Genomic DNA, 18,151 nt, shown 5'->3' with positions numbered 1-18,151 from the left:
CTATTCACCCCTATTTAGTAACCATGTGGTAGGAAAGGTCCAGGGATAATAGGTAAAGTATCGATCTCCTCTAATGGCTCGAATAAAATTACTATTATTTACTGCATGTGTATAGATAAGCTGGTCAGTTACACTATTTGTACATGGTTAAGTGTCCTATTCAGATTAAATTTTCAAAGTAAAACATCAGTGGGAATTAAGCTTTGTCTCTGGATCCTAACTCTGCAGTTCATACCATATTGTTGTTTGTTGTCAGCCTAAGTAGGTATTTAACAACACCAGTCCAGTCCTTTATTCCGGCAATTTTTACAAGGTGTTTTCCTCTATAGGATAAAAAGCGTCAGCAACCGTAGTCCTATCTAGTTGGTTCAATATTTCCAAGTGTCATTTATCCGATGCAAATTCTTGTGTTTCCTCCAAGACCAAGGATCTTTCTGGCCAGAACAGGTTTCTCATCAGGTGAAAGGCGAAGAGAGGCAGTGTGTGGAGGTCCAGTTTTATTGTACCCATGTCATATATAATCTGGCCAAAGTTCTTCAAAGTCTTATAATCCAGGACTTAAATGGACATCTCTCTGGGCAGGGTGGCGACTTCTGATCGGCTGAATGGCGAAGAGGCGAGTAGTGGTGGTGTCATCGATGGAGTGGCTAAGACAGGCGAGGAGTGGAGATGTGGATGGAGTGGCGAGAAGTATGGCCTCTGGAATGTCGGTCTGGCTGCTGTCTTCCCACGTGACCACACCTGCGAGAGAAAGTCTGAGGAGATCACACTGCACAGGTACAGAGTTTGTTTTTAGTTATAATGTTTTCATCAGTGTCTGCTTCCTCCACCTGTACTGAAGCCAACTGGGGTTTAATATTCAAGGAGAAAGTGTTTAAAGTGTGGGAAATTTTCAGAGTAAAAGGAAAGAATCAGTTGTAATAGTCCTAGAGAGGGCCCTGGGGTGTGGTGAGGGGTGGGGTGATGGGGGGTGGGTTGGGGTGGGTTGGGGTGAGGGGCGTGGTGGGGTGAGAGGGGGTGGGTTGGGGTGAGGGGGTGGGTTGGGGTGAGAGGGGGTGGGTTGGGGTGAGAGGGGGTGGGTTGGGGTGAGAGGGGGTGGGTTGGGGTGAGAGGGGGTGGGTTGGGGTGAGGGGGTGGGTTGGGGTGAGAGGGGGTGGGTTGGGGTGAGGGGGTGGGTTGGGGTGAGGGGGTGGGTTGGGGTGAGGGGGTGGGGTGAGGTGAGAGGGGGGGTGAGGTGAGAGGGGGGGTGAGGTGAGAGGGGGGGTGAGGTGAGAGGGGGGGTGAGGTGAGAGCTGGGTGGGGTGAGGGGGTGAGGGTGGGTGGGGGAGGGAAGTGATGGGTGAGGGTGGGTGGGGGAGGGGAAGTGATGGGTGAGGGTGGGGAAGTGATGGGTGAGGGTGGGTGGGGGAGGGGAAGTGATGGGGGAGGGGAAGTGATGGGGGAGGGGAAGTGAGGGGGGAGGGGAAGTGGTGGGGTGAGGGGGGAGGGGAAGTGGGGGGGTGAGGGGGGAGTGGGTGAGGGGGGGAGTGGGTGAGGGGGGAGTGGGTGAGGGGGAGTGGGTGGGTGAGGGGGAGTGGGTGAGAGTGGGTGAGGGGGGAGTGGGTGAGGGGGGGAGTGGGTGAGGGGGAGGTGGGTGAGGGGTGAGGGGTGAGGGGTGAGGGGTGAGGGGTGAGGGGGGAGTGGGTGAGGGGGAGGGGGGAGGGGGGAGGGGGAGTGGGTGAGGGGGAGGGGTGAGGGGGGAGTGGGTGAGGGGGGAGTGGGTGAGGGGGGAGGGGTGAGGGGGTGAGGGGGTGGGGTGAGGGGGGAGTGGGTGAGGGGGGAGTGGGGGAGGGGTGAGGGGGTGGGGTGAGGGGGTGGGGTGAGGGGGGTGGTGTGGTGGGGTGAGGGGGGTGGGGTGAGGGGAGGGAGGATGGGGAAAAGGGGGAGGGAGGTGTAAGGGGTGGGAGAGTAGGAAGAAGCCAGCAGCTAAACGAAAGAGGGAGAAGGGGAATAGGGAATAGAGCATATCCATTCCAGTACTCAGTAATACACAGTCCAACCCATCCACTGTATCCAATCCAGTCCATCCCATCCCCACGATACTCAACCCAACCCAACCCAACCCAACCCAACCCAACCCCACGACATCCAACCCACCTCAACCCCAAGACACCCAACCCAACCCCACGACATCCAACCCACCTCAACCCCAAGACACCCAACCCAACCCAATCGAACCCAACGACATCCAACCCAACCCAACCCAACCCAACCCCACGACATCCATCCCAACCCAACCCAACCCCACGACATCCATCCCAACCCCACGACACCCAACCCCACGACACCCAACCCCACGACACCCAACCCCACGACACCCAACCCAACCCAACCCAACCCCACGACATCCAACCCAACTCAACCCCACCACATCCATCTCAACCCTCTACAACATCCAATTCTTCCTTCAGTATAAAGCCCGTTAAACCAACCCCACTTTATATACCCATCCAACCCCACATCAAATAGTTTTCAGGTATAAAGACAGAGGTAACTGAGGTATGATAAAAGATTTCCAGATTTTATTAAACAAAAGTAAGTTTTATTTTGAGCTGGCTTCATCAGTAGAGTTGTCAGCGATCAGGAAGGCTCTGGTGGGTAGGTGGGTGGCAGGTGGTAGGTGGGTGGGTGGCGGGTGGTAGGTGGGTGGGTGGCGGGTGGTAGGTGGGTGGGTGGCGGGTGGGTGGCGGGTGGTAGGTGGGTGGGTGGGTGGGTGGCAGGTGGTAGGTGGATGGATGGCAGGTGGTAGGTGGATGGATGGCAGGTGGTAGGTGGATGGATGGCAGGTGGTAGGTGGATGGATGGCAGGTGGTAGGTGGATGGATGGCAGGTGGTAGGTGGGTGGATGGCAGGTGGTGGGTGGGTGGATGGCGGGTGGTGGGTGGGTGGTGGGTGGGTGGTGGGTGGGTGGATGGCGGGTGGTGGGTGGGTGGATGGCGGGTGGTGGGTGGGTGGATGGCGGGTGGTGGGTGGGTGGATGGCGGGTGGATGACGGGTGGATGGCGGGTGGATGGCGGGTGGATGGCGGGTGGATGGCGGGTGGATGGCGGGTGGGTGGTGGGGGGGTGGGGTGGTGGGTGGGGGGGGTGGTAGGTGGTGGTGGGGGTGGTGGTAGGTGGTGGTAGGTGGTGGTGGTGGGTGGTGGTGGGTGGTGGTGGGTGGTGGTGGGTGGTGGTGGGTGGTGGTGGGTGGTGGTGGGTGGTGGTGGGTGGTGGGGGGTGGTTGTGGGTGGTGGTGGGTGGTGGTGGGTGGTGGTGGGTGGTGGTGGGTGGTTGTGGGTGGTGGTAGGTGGTTGTGGGTGGTGGTAGGTGGTTGTGGGTGGTGGTAGGTGGTGGTAGGTGGTGGTAGGTGGTGGTAGGTGGTGGTGAGTGGCAGGTAGCAGTTGGTGAGTGGCAGGTGGCAGGTGCGTGGTGGGTGGCAAGTGCGTGGTGGGTGGATGTTGGAAGAGTAGGTGGTAGTCAGGCTGGTGGTAGGTGGTAGTCAGGCTGGTGGTAGGTGGTAGTCAGGCTGGTGGTAGGTGGTAGTCAGGCTGGTGGGAGGTGGGAGGTGGGAGGTGGGAGGTGGGTAGTGGTTGGCAGTGGCTGGTAGGTGGTAGGTGGGAGGTGGGAGGTGGGTAGTGGTAGGTGGGAGGTGGGAGGTGGGTAGTGGTTGGGAGGTGGGAGGTGGGAGGTGGGTAGTGGTTGGGAGGTGGAAGGTGGGTGGGAAGTGGGTGACAAGTGGGTGGGTGACAAGTGGGTGGATGGTGGGGGGTGGATGGTGGGGGGTGGATGGTGGGGGGTGGATGGTGGGGGGTGGATGGTGGGGGGTGGATGGTGGGGGGTGGATGGTGGGAGGTGGCAGGTGGATGGAGGTGGCAGGTGGGTGGCTGGGAGGTGGCAGGTGGGTGGCTGGGAGGTGGCAGGTGGGTGGCTGGGAGGTGGCAGGTGGGTGGCTGGGAGGTGGCAGGTGGGTGGCTGGGAGGTGGCAGGTGGGTGGCTGGGAGGTGGCAGGTGGGTGGCTGGTAGGTGGCTGGTAGGTGGCAGGTGGGTGGTTGGTAGGTGGCAAGTGGGTGGCGGGTGGTGGCAAGTGGGTGGCGGGTGGTGGTGGGTGGTGGGTGGTGGGTGGTGGTGGGTGGTGGGTGGTGGGTGGTGGGTGGTGGGTGGTGGGTGGTGGGAGGTGGGAGGTGGCAGGTGGGAGGTGGGAGGTGGGAGGTGGCAGGTGGGAGGTGGCAGGTGGGTGGTGGGAGGTGGCAGGTGGGTGGTGGGAGGTGGCAGGTGGGAGGTGGCAGGTGGCAGGTGGGAGGTGGGTGGGAGGTGGTGGGAGGTGGTGGGAGGTGGGTGGGAGGTGGTGGGAGGTGGGTGGGAGGTGGTAGGTGGGTGGGAGGTGGGTGGGAGGTGGGTGGGAGGTGGGTGGGAGGTGGGTGGGAGGTGGGTGGGAGGTGGTAGGTGGGTGGCAGGTGGTAGGTGGCAGGTGGTAAGTGGCAGGTGGTAAGTGGCAGGTGGTAAGTGGCAGGTGGTAAGTGGCAGGTGGTAAGTGGCAGGTGGTAAGTGGCAGGTGGTAAGTGGCAGGTGGATCACAGGTGGTAAGTGGCAGGTGGATGGAAGGTGGATGGCAGGTGGAGGGTAGGAAGCTGAAAATAATTCAATACATGGTTTAAATAATCAAACATTTCACAGAGTTGTCTCTCCGTGGGCGTAAAACTTAACTGGACCAACTGAATCAGTAAATATAATGACAGTCAGTTAACGTATACAAGTACTAGGCCTGTACTGACAAAGGTAGACTGACTGACTAACTGGTAAAACGAATACTGACAGGAAGTGAAGACTGAGGATGTGGTCTACCTGAATCAGCTAAATATGTGGACTGACTGACTGTGTGTGTGGACTGTGGGTGTGGACTGAGTGTGTGGACTGAGTGTGTGGACTGAGTGTGTGTGGACTGTGGGTGTGGATTAACTAACTCAACATCTGGACGGTGGGTCTGGATTAACTGAACTGGACGGGAGTGGACTGAGAATGTGGACTGAACTGGACTGAATTGTGGGTGTGGATTACGCAGACTGAACTGGAGTGGACTGTGGATGTGGATTGACTGGCTGGACTGGACTGGGGGTGTGGACTGATTGGACTGGACTAGGGGTGTAGACTGACTGAAGTGGACTGGACTAGACTGGACTAGAGGTGTGGAATGACTGGACTGGACTAGGGTGTGAACTGACTGACTGGACTGGACTTGGGTGTGAACTGACTGACTGGACTGGACTAGGGTGTGGACTGACTTGGCTGGACTGGATTGTGTGTGTGTGAGTGTGGACTGGAGTGGACTTTGGGTGTGGACTGGACTGAACTGGACTGTGGGTGTGGACTGGACTGGACTGGACTGTGGGTGTGGACTGGACTGAATTAAGGGTGTGGACTGACTGACTGGACTGGGGGTGTGGACTGACTGACTGGCTGGACTGGGATGTGGACTGACTGGGCTGGACTGGATTGTGTGTGGGGGTACGGACTGGACTGGACTGTGGGTGTGGACTGGACTGGACTGTGGGTGTGGACTGGACTGGACTGAATTGGGGGTGTGGACTGACTGACTGGATTGGACTGGGGGGTCTGGACTGACTGAGTGGACTGGACTGGGGGTGTGGTCTGACTGGCTAGACTAGACTAGGGGTGTGGACTGACTGACTGGACTGGACTGTGGGTGTGGACTGACTGGCTGGACTAGACTAGGGGTGTGGACTGACTGGCTGGACTGGACTGAGGGTGTGGACTGTGGATGTGGACTGACTGGACTGAACTGTGAACTGACTGGCTAGCTGGACTGTGAATGTGGACTGGACTAGACTGTGGCTGTGGACTAAGTCGACTGGACTGTGGACTAAGTCGACTGGACTGTGGACTAAGTAGACTGGACTGTGGACTAAGTAGACTGGACTCGGCACTGAGTAGACTGCAATGTGGACTAACTGGATTGGACTGTGGACTAAGTGGATTGGACTGTGGACTAAGTAGACTGGACTGTGGACAGACTGGATTGGATTGTGGACTAACTGGATTGGCTGACTGAAGGATTAAAATGACTGATGCTGACTGACTGATGCTGACTGACTGATGCTGACTGACTGATGCTGACTGACTGATGCTGACTGACTGATGCTGACTGACTGATGCTGACTGACTGATGCTGACTGACTGATGCTGGCTGACTGATGCTGGCTGACTGATGCTGGCTGACTGACTGATGCTGGCTGACTGACTGATGCTGGCTGACTGACTGATGCTGGCTGACTGACTGATGCTGGCTGACTGACTGATGCTGACTGACTGACTGATGCTGACTGACAGATGCTGACTGACAGATGTTGCTAGGATGTGGACTGTGACAGTATGGACTAAGTGACTGTGTGAACTGAGTGACATGGTGTGGACTGTGACAGGGTGTGTACTGTGTAAGGGTGTGGACTGACAGGGTGTGGACTGACAGGGTGTGGACTGAGTGACAGGGTGTGGACTGAGTGACAGGGTATGGACTGAGTGACAGGGTATGGACTGAGTGACAGGGTATGGACTGAGTGACGGTATGGACTGAGTGACAGGGTGTGGACTGAGTGACAGGGTATGGACTGAGTGACAGGGTATGGACTGAGTGACGGTGTGGACTGAGTGACAGGGTGTGAAATGAGCGACAGGGGTGTGAAATGAGCGACAGGGTGTGAAATGAGCGACAGGGTGTGGACTGCGACAGGGTGTGGACTGAGTGACAGGGTGTGGACTGAGTGACAGGGTGTGGACTGAGTGACAGGGTGTGAAATGAGTGACAGGGTGTGAAATGAGTGACAGGGTGTGAAATGAGTGACAGGGTGTGAAATGAGTGATGGTGTGGACTGCGACAGGGTGTGGACTGCGACAGGGTGTGGACTGCAACAGGGTGTGGACTGAGTGACACTGGGCATAGACTGACGATCTGACAGTGAAATATAATTGGGGAGTCTGATTGGCTAAGGGGTTGGACTGATAGATCATAAGACTAGACTGACAGGGGTTTACAAGGCTGTGGACTGACAGGGGTTTACAAGGCTTTGGAGTGAATCAGTAAAGGTATGTAGTGATGCAGGCTGTGGAGTCAGTCAGTAAGGGTTTGTGGTGATAGTGGGTGTGGACTACCTGAGTTTTTGAAGGTGGGGACTGTCCCTGGGTGTAGGACGACTGACTGGTTGTGGGTGTGAGTCACTGACGTGTATTCTGATTGAACTGACCTACTACCAATGACTGACTGATGATGAGGACTAACATAGGGTGTGGACACACGGGTCAGTGAGGCTGTGGGCTGACTGGGTCAGTAGGGCTGTGGGCTGACTGGGTCAGTAGGGCTGTGGGCTGACTGGGTCAGTAGGGCTGTGGGCTGACTGGGTCAGTAGGGCTGTGGGCTGACTGGGTCAGTAGGGCTGTGGGCTGACTGGGTCAGTAGGGCTGTGGGCTGACTGGGTCAGTAGGGCTGTGGGCTGACTGGGTCAGTAGGGCTGTGGGCTGACTGGGTCAGTAGGGCTGTGGGCTGACTGGGTCAGTAGGGCTGTGGGCTGACTGGGTCAGTAGGGCTGTGGGCTGACTGGGTCAGTAGGGCTGTGGGCTGACTGGGTCAGTAGGGCTGTGGGCTGACTGGGTCAGTAGGGCTGTGGGCTGACTGGGTCAGTAGGGCTGTGGGCTGACTGGGTCAGTGGGGCTGTGGGCTGACTGGGTCAGTGGGGCTGTGGGCTGACTGGGTCAGTGGGGCTGTGGGCTGACTGGGTCAGTGGGGCTGTGGGCTGACTGGGTCAGTGGGGCTGTGGACTGACTGGGTCAGTGGGGCTGTGGACTGACTGGGTCAGTGGGGCTGTGGACTGACTGGGTCAGTGGGGCTGTGGGCTGACTGGGTCAGTGGGGCTGTGGGCTGACTGGGTCAGTGGGGCTGTGGACTGACTGGGTCAGTGGGGCTGTGGGCTGACTGGGTCAGTGGGGCTGTGGGCTGACTGGGTCAGTGGGGCTGTGGGCTGACTGGGTCAGTGGGGCTGTGGGCTGACTGGGTCAGTGGGGCTGTGGGCTGACTGGGTCAGTGGGGCTGTGGACTGACTGGGTCAGTGGGGCTGTGGGCTGACTGGGTCAGTGGGGCTGTGGGCTGACTGGGTCAGTGGGGCTGTGGGCTGACTGGGTCAGTGGGGCTGTGGGCTGACTGGGTCAGTGGGGCTGTGGGCTGACTGGGTCAGTGGGGCTGTGGGCTGACTGGGTCAGTGGGGCTGTGGGCTGACTGGGTCAGTGGGGCTGTGGGCTGACTGGGTCAGTGGGGCTGTGGGCTGACTGGGTCCAGTGGGGCTGTGGGCTGACTGGGTCAGTGGGGCTGTGGACTGACTGGGTCAGTAGGGCTGTGGACTGATTAAAGCTGTAGACTGACAGACAGTGAGAGTTTGGAGTACTGGAGAATGTGGGGTGAATCATGAAGGGCTTGGAGTGATGGATGTGCACTGAATCAGTAAAGGTTTGAAGTGATAAAAGTGTGTGGACTGACTAGAGTGAATGTGATCGACTAGAATGTAGACTGACTAGATGTGCCGACTGCTGATCAGTGAGTCAGTTGGTTAAAGGTACTGAGAGGCGGAATCAGTGACTGTGGAGTGACTGGGCCTGTGACTGCCTGACTGACTGGGGGTCTAACAAAAGAGGGAAGATGGTTAAGTAATCAGGACAGGGGCGTTATATAAATTTATAAAGGGCCAGTGATGAGGCAGGACTTAGCTAACCAACTGACAAGAGAGGCAAACGACTTGAGTTATTCAAAAAAGCACAAAGGTGTAAGCAAGTCCATAAGGTTATAGAGTTATTTATGAAACACCTTTAATTCATGTGATCAGCCTGCATTCCACGATATAGTGTAGTTAGCAACGATACAGAAAAGCCAGGCATTCATTACGTTTCAAGAAGTAAATAATACCGGTATGGGTCATGTCTACACCTTGGTGCTCTTTTAAAATGATACGACCCTATGACAGAACTGACGACGACTAAGGGGTGACCAAAGCCTAGATATGATTAACTGAAGGCCGAGTGTTTGGAGCTAAGCCGAATCGTGAACTAAATATATTATATCCTGACTAACGACTGATTGGTGTTAAGTAAACTAAAAAATTGTGAGGTTCAAAGTCCTCGTACATTACCGGATAAGAAAGATGATACTTCTGGGTAGGCAGCGCATCCTCGGAGGGGTACGTTCAAGACGAGGTATCAATGGCACCGAGCAGTATGTTGAGGTGGTACAAGCTGGATGATTTCCCTCCTGTAAATGCCATATAAAATTAGCAGGATTTACATCAGTGTATTCGTTATTTCTGACTGTCTCTTTGTTGAAAATATTCACACTTATTTTATCGTCAAATATGTTTACATTATTTTGACTTTGTCACTTACTGTACTAGATATTTTGCCCTTGTTATACTGTCTCATTGTACGTAGTGTTTTGCGAAGTACTTACCTAATCTTCCCTTCAGATGACGTTCTTTGTTGAGGTCCCTCCCACGGTCGCTGTCAGCATCATCTCCCACGGTCACGGTCAGCATCACCAGTGTCCCTCCACCATCGACTTCTCTTCAGCATCCCAGCCTTCACTCCACCTGCCAAGTACGTATCTTATTTATTTTTACAGTTCATTCGTCAATTTGGGAGATTTTTTTTTTTTTTTTTTTTTTTGGCGGCAATATTACGTAGCTCAGACAGACTACGAAAGACCTACGGTGTTGCCCATCCATAGCACTTTTTCGTAACTGGCACAAAGTTCTGTGTTAATTATGCTACAACTTATCGGTCTAGACGGGGATTCAATTTTGAGCCAAACTAAAATTAATGTATCGTCTCCATAAAATAAGCATGTCAGATGCAGCCATTCATTATGTCAGCTGGATTCCAACATTTTTCTAATATATTAAAACTACAAATTCAAGAAACTAGCAATTTAGTTTAAAGGTAGCAGTAGAAATTTGACAAGCAAAGTCTTCCTAAATAATTGCAATGTAACGACCAAGAACGTTGAAAATGCTCTTTATGGCGAGGACTTCCAGTTCTTTAATAACTGTACTGAAACTATATCTTATTTAACTCAATAATTTCAAGGACTGTGGTAGGTGGTGGCGACCATCATCCATTCACTTGATGTAGTGGTGCCTACTTCTTCCTTAGCCTTTATCATTCTTTTTCTGTGCCTGCCCTCCTCTCTTCCTATTTCTCCCATCTTTCCTGTCACTTCTTATTGCTTTTCTTTCCTTTACATGTGCTTTATACTGAGTGACAAGCCAAATGGTTTCCTGTAAGCCAAGAAACCATTTACAACGCTGGGTGTTAACCATGTAACCAAACCATACGTGCTGCTTACGTGTCAAGTGGGTTGGCTGAGGATTAGTGCCCCTCCCCGTAAAACAACTAACTCAGTAAAATGGCCACCCCTTACGGGATTATAGCGTCTGGCAATAGATAGATAGACTGATTTCAAGGCCGAGACGTGTAAGCATTTTGGAGACGAAACTAAACTGCTGATCAACGTATGCAACGGTATAATCGTTATATTAAACAGTATAATCAATCATATGCCATACCTGTATCAAAAGCCATAACTAAACTGTACCTGGCGTGATGAAATGCCAACACTGCTCTGGCATCCCGGTTCAGTTATCCTCTCATTTTATCTGCGACCTCTTGTGTCATAGGCATGATTTCTTGTATTCTTTGCTCATCTCGTCCTCTGGCTTCCTCTCGTAGTACCTTCTTTGCTGTTCTAGCCACCTCAGTAAGTGCACTTCTGCTCACACATCCCTCCCTGTAATAACAGTGTCTGTGAAGAGAGATCTCTAGTCCGATAAGCTATTTCAGAGTTATTTCATCTGCTACATAAACTATTTTTTTCCATAATTATTCGCCATCTATAACTGGACATCTATAACTGAGCGGTAATATTAACGCCTCTTATGACAATGATATCTTAAGGAAATTGTTGCAAAGTACTTAATGACACTAACAATTTCAGTCATGCCGTAAGTATATCTATTTTTCACATAAAAGTATTAAAGTGACAAGTAAATCACTTAGGAAGAGGCACAAAGTCCATAATGCCAACAAGATTACCTCTGTCAACAAAACTGTTCATCACTGCAGCTGCCAGCAATACCACAGCTTCCACATGATACGACCACGCCCACACAGGCCCGACGAAGACCCCGACAGGCCCCGGGGTCTCAGGTCTGTACTCCGGCACCGATCCTCAGCATCCGCCTGAAAGATGATCGTATTTGTAACAGACATCCAAGTTATTTTTCTACATGACTGTTTATTTTCACTGTCGTGTAGATATTTAACTGACCAAGACATGTAATTAGAGTCAGATAACACTAAAACACATCTTACCATTTACAGCTTCCACAGTTCCCCACGCTGACGCTTCATCTCCCGCCCTCATCTAATCCTGGCGACATCACAGCTCTGTCTCGACAGCTCCAAACCCCCTGCAAGATGAACGTACTCTCAGCAACAGTTCTCTTAAGGTGTTTGTATGCACAAGGATGTTTTAGTTACTATCTATCTATCTATCTATAGCCCGACGCCCTAATCCAGCAAAGGGTGGCCGCAGACAAAACGCCTCCAAGTCACTGTCATTCACCATTTGACTACCCTCCCCCCAACTCACCCCCCCCTCCCTCATATACCTCTCAACTCCATCCCTTCACCTCATCCTCGGTCTACCCTTCTCTCTCTCTCCCTCCACCTCACCTACATACACCCTTTTAGTCAGTCTTTCATTCTCCATTCTCTCCACATGTCCAAACCACCTCAGTGTATTTCTCCTAATCTTTTCAACCACATCCACATCTACCCCACAACGTTCCTTCACTTCTTCATTCGTCAACCTGTCCCTCAACGTCACTCCACATGCTCCTCTCAAGTAACTCATTTCCACTGCTCTCACTCTTAGACTTGTTCCCCTCTTGCAAGGTCCAAGCCTCGCTTTCATACGTCAGGGTAGGATCACAATACCATCATGCAGTGACTTCTTAACTTCCATACTCACCTCCCTATTCCTCATCACTGCTTTCAGTGTACCAACAACCTTTCTTCCCTGCTGTACCCTTTCACGTACTTCATCCCCCAAAGTTCCATCCTTACTCATCACACTACCCAGGTACTTGAATGCACTCACATTCTCCATATCCTCACAATCCAACTTCACTGCACACACTGACTTCATTCACTTGCAGATATTTTAAAAGTTCAAGGTCAGCAAGTATAAGCAGATTTATCATACAGCAAATTTATCTTACCACTGCAGCATACGAACCTTCCGCCGGCCACACAGCTTCCGCCCATGACGACGACAACTGCCCACGCCGCAGCTTCCGCCCACATCACAGCTTCCTCCTCTTCCCCAACGTAGTAGGTACGCCGTCTGCATCCCTGTGGAACATGAACACTGCTGCATCATTTCTTCTAAGTTTTATGATCAGTTATTTTATGGGAATGTTCTTTACAGTATTACGCAATGCACTTTTAAAGGTTAAATGCTCGAAAAAGATATGTGGTCTTTAACTTACGCATGTGCAGACAGATAGAACTTTTGATAGCATGTTACATCCCCAAAGACGTGAATTGTTTAATTTTGTTCACATTTATTCTCTCTGGTTTGCTTAGTGTTTGGTAGCTGTGTCAAGTTGAAGGTACAAGCTAGCAATCTTATGAACAAACTTTAGCACAAGACTGAAAACTTAAATTATTTCTTACCATTGCAGCTGCTGTTGACGTATTTGTTGCACTTGCACACCAGCACTGCAGCTCCACTTCGACGCTGCAGTCCCACGCTGACGCCGCACGCAACGCCGACACAGTAGGCCCCAACGACGACCCAGCCCTAACGCCGACCCAACGACCTCCACGCCGACACAACGACCTCCACGCCGACACAACGACCTCCACGCCGACACAACGACCTTCCCGCCGACACAACACCCCCACGTCGACGCCACAGGTTGCGCCCCTCGTCGTAGGCTCGTCGTCTGCATCAGTCTGTAAGATTAACATAGACGACAGCAACAGTTCTCAGTTATAATTCTCCATAAGTTGTCTTAATTCAGTATATGTTAGTGATAGCATAGTGACGTTCCCATGAGATTAGATTTCTTAAATACCTCTTCCTTCACGATTTGTTTTGCATAATTGTGCCATCTTCCTATACATTTTGTCCAGTATCTACACAATGCCTAAGTTAAGTAAAAGAGTAACATTTAGCATCTACAAGTAACGTGATGCTATAGCCTGTTTTCACCTGCCTTTACCACACACACCTTTACTGGTATGTGTAATATATTAACTATTTCATTACGTATGTCCTGGCTACAGGAAATTCGATGGACTTACGCTAAAAGGTAGGATTTTTTTTTTTTTTTTAAGTGTCCGATTCTGGGCATAGGCTTCATAGCCTGCTCTCAACGCCCAGTAGTCCTACATGCCATACACCTCTACATGTCACCACTTCGACGCTAACACCCATCGTTCATATTTAATACATAGCTGGGCTGTCTCACTGGTATTAGCGGGGGTATTTTTTCGACATGTCGGCGGGTCTTCTGGTAGATCTGTAAAGTCTGATTTTATGAAATTCAGATCCTTAAGCTCATCCCTGCCCCAGCAGGGATTTGAACCTGGGTCCGGTAGGACTGCAGGCCACCTCTCTACCGATTGAGCCACCGCCTCCCCTTGATTACTAGTCAAAGTCTCCAGTCTGATTACACTTTGCTATCCACTGAGCATGAAGAGATTATGGATATTTGTCAGGATAGGGTAAACGGACTAGAGATATCCTACTGAGCTAACGAGAATATGGTCACAAGGGAAAGGTTGCCAACAGCTTACACACCAGCATCCCGTTGATGTAGTAGCTCGCTCCCTCGTGGGTCTTGTCTCCTCGCCCCCTCGCTCCTCTGCCCGTCCGTCCTAGCTTCTCCATCCGTCCTGCTCCATCACTCCTCCTCCCGTCCTCGCTCCCTCTCAGCACATCGGGTTCAGGGAAGCTGCGTGGTCGATGATGCATCTCCGCTCTTCTGTGCTCGCCTGTGGAAAAAAACAATTATCAAAACCTAATCTGCTTTTAGTGCTGTCTTATATCAAAGTAAGGCCACATATACAGGTTTAGGAAAAAAAAAAAAATGTACATTAGGTGTTTAGGTCTTTACTCTTCAAGAATAATATTCAACCATTATTCAAAATTGAATTTTCTGTCATGTGTTACATTTGGCTAATTTCAATTCCATTTCAGGATCATCCAGTTACCTGTCTCATCGCTGAAGTTGCTGCTGCTGCTACTGATGACGACGGGGACGACGACGATGCTGCTGGTGATGATGCTGTCGCTTCTCCGTTGGTGGTGTATCGCCGCTCAGACAAAAACTCGTGTCCAGCAACCAACAACGACAACCACAGACATGTCCGGCCGGACAACCATACAACCAACATCAACGAAGTAAGCTAATAGATGACCTAAGACTACCACGCCTAACTTTACCCGGCCTAGAAAGCCAACCTAGTTGATCATAACTCTGCTGCCTAACCCACCTAAACTTGCCCCATGACCCTCCCTGCTCCTGGCTACCCCCCACCCCCGCCCTAGCCTGCCCGCCACCCTACCATCACTACACACCAGCGAGGCAACCTGTGGGGAAAAAGATTAAACCATATAAGTATAAAAGGTTAGAGCATATTATTACAAGAGATTATCAATAAGTGCATGTAAAGGATTAAGTAGTGCATTCAAGAGTTTACTCGTTTGTTCATATAATTATAAATGCTCACTTGCAACAACGATTATCGCAAAATTATAAGCAAATATAATAGCAATTTACAAAATTATTGCATATACCTGTTGCTGAAGCTGCTGTGTTGATCCTTCAGTACGATGACGCCTGTATAATTGTATTCTGGCTGCCTCTGACGGATTTATTCAGATCAAGAAGGGTGTCCAACAGAAGGGATTAAAAGCAGCCTCCATCCATCCATTTTGGTGCTGGAGAGGGACACCATGTGGTGGCACTGATAGTACCAAAAGGATGGTGGGCTGCAGGACGGGTAACTTCATGGTTCATACATGCATCTCTCGTAGTGAAGGTGTTAATTCTTGCTTGACATTCACTCCTCACTGCTGCTGAACATTGTGCCAGCGAGCGAAGTAGAGCCTGGAAAAAAAAAAAAAAATGAAGAGTTTAGCTAATTTGTGGAGACGAAGATTGAGGCGAAATACGAATATGTCATATATGTTACTGAGACTTATTTAGCCATAGCATTTTCTATTTCTGCCACTGAGCCTGGTGACAGAGGAAGTAAAACAACGATATTGTGGACCAGATTAATGAGAGAACTGATATGAAAACGACCCAGAAATCAAGGTATTATTGCCAATTATTACAGTCAAGCCCATCGGGTATTCCAACCTTCCATATGACAAACTCCCAAATGTGTCTTAGGTTAGGGGTTAAGTTTGATTACGTTAGGTCAGGTTAGGTTACGTTAGGTTAATTTAATAAAGAAATAGGCGAGAATTAGCCTCAGAACCATTCGAAATATGGGTAAATTCTGCCCCTAGTTAAAAAAAATGAAAAGAAAAACTTATCTCGGTCGATTTCAAGGATTTTATTTCGTATATGACTTCAACCCCAAATAGGGGTTAGGCATCACTTGTGGTGGAAATTAATCTAAACCATTCGAAACAGGGGTAAATCCTACCCCTAGTGAAAGAAAAAAAAAATGAAAATACCCCGACTGTAATAAACGACAAAAAATCCGAAATCAGTTTGAACCTCTTCCTTTCTATGACAATCTTTTTTGTTTGGAGCATGCTGGATTCAGACGATTTTATTGAACATAAGACTTGTAATTGTGAAGGGGTTAAGGCTGTATCAGACCCCTTTAGGTCAAAAATTCTCTAAGCGAATTGAAATAGGGAGAATAATAGGCAAAATACGCTATATTGAAGGAGTTGATTACATTGTTGAAGGCACATCAGTGGCAGAAATTGATCCTGTAATAAACCCTTCCAGTCTGCTATCAGGCAACAACCATACGATTTTATTCAGCTTAAGGGATCTCTCGTAGTTAAAGGATTAATGAAGGCTGTGTCTAACCTCTCCAGTTCGAAAAAACAATCCCCACATTTTGAAAACCTATCCCTAGTTACAGAAAAATACCCATAATTCTTTTAATTCGTAAAAATAAGGTAAATGTGGTTGTCTTCAGATGCGAGGAATAAAATCGGATAATTCGTCATCGGTTCACTGGGGTTAACGGGAGGATAGTCACGATCAGGCACCAACATACGTGGCCTATTGCCAGTCTTACTGTTTGTGGCAGAGTAGGAAAAATTCTTATTGTAAAACTATATATACTAAAAATGAATTAGGCAGACAGCAGGCAGTAATGAGGACAAGAGTCTTGGTGTTGGCAGCATTGATATTTCACTAAGTTGAAAATACAGTCTGCCGGCTTCTTTCACCTCACTGGCAGACATATTGCAAAGACCGGTAAAATTCCTAAGAATATCTGGCTATTTCTTTAAAAAAAAATATATAAATTAAATTCGAGCGTCTTTTCCGCGGAAAGCCACCAAAAACTTGGAAAATAAGTCACGCTTGAAATAATACACTTTTAAATTCCCTTAACAGACCTGAAATGGAGAGGAAAAATCGCCAAAGTCATCAGCTGGGCAGGTGGAGCCAGGAGGTCCGTCTTGTAGGGCGTCTGGGGTTCAAATGAGAGGCAGTGGTCGCCACCATAACGTCATCAGCTTGGTTAGTTCACCGCATCGCCACCAGAACCACACCCGCCTACCCACCCCTACCTGCGCTTGTTTTCCGCCATTTTAAGGTCAGTTTATGCTATTACTACTACTTCTAGTGCTATATTCCTATATTTTATCGTAGAATTAATACAGCTGACTTAGATCTCGTGCAAATCATATCCTAGGTTAAATAATGGGATCATAGTTGCCTTGAAACCAGTGTTATGAGTCGAACTCCATCTTTTACACTTTTCCATACGTATGTTAATTCCCAAGCTCATGATTCTTCTTTCTATATTATTTGCTGTTGATTATGCCCTACCAAATTACTGATACTAAGTTAAACAGATAAAGTTAATAAGATTCGTTTCACCTTATTGTTCGAAGCCTCATATTTGGATCGTTATCTTGGTACTGTTTTACTCTCTTGATCTCCATTCCTAACTCTGTATAAAACTAGGCCATAAGAGCATATGTCTAGCATATTTCTAGAGCATTCTTCTAGAGCATATATCTTCCCGTACTGTCATAAGGTGTGATTTTGATATATAGATTATTTTGAAACATTTTTAGGGAGATAGTACTGTCTGATATTTCATACAAGTATTCCTATTGTGCTGGGCCTTTTTTCCTTTATTCTAGCTAACTCAGACTATTTTTAGGGCTTAGATAGAGTCCTAGGAGCCTGATAGTGTTAAATACTGGTACCATTAACCCTGTCATGGTCGGGACAGCTCCTACTCTAGTCATCAGGGTATTTTATTAAGCAGAGTGGGTGAAAGTGGTCTAACAATGAGGGTGTTTGTGGGTGCTTGGTGAGTGTGTGGGGGTTGGGCTTGTGTGTGTGTGTGTGTGTGTGTGTGTGTGTGTGTGTGTTAGTCATGGTAATGATGTGTTATGTATATACTGTGTCGATGGAATTTCACAACATGATCTTTATCTCCAACAGCACCAGGGCCTGAACCACAACACAACCAGCAACACCACCACTCTCATCACCCAGGGAGGTATGCGCTCCAGGAACACATCCACTGGGGAAGAAGTGGTCAGTTTGGAGGGCCTTGTTCTCGTCACGCATACCATCCCACTCAACGGATGGAGGTATAGTGTATGTTGTTTTTGTTCATTGTGTGTGTGTGTGTGTGGATACGGTATATAATTATGTCAATGGTGTAAATGACGATGGTATTGTGTAAAACTGTGTTTGTGTATGAGAAACAGACAGAGATAGAAATGGAGATAGACAGCGATAGAGATAGAGACAGAGACACAGCGAAACATTGAGCCAGTGAATTTGGCAGAG

The sequence above is a fragment of the Coenobita brevimanus genome, chromosome 14 (assembly GCF_032717465.1).
Source record: "Coenobita brevimanus isolate Jiangsu-jjx chromosome 14, ASM3271746v2, whole genome shotgun sequence".
Lineage (NCBI taxonomy): Eukaryota > Metazoa > Arthropoda > Malacostraca > Decapoda > Coenobitidae > Coenobita > Coenobita brevimanus.
This window is presented reverse-complemented; position numbering follows the sequence as displayed.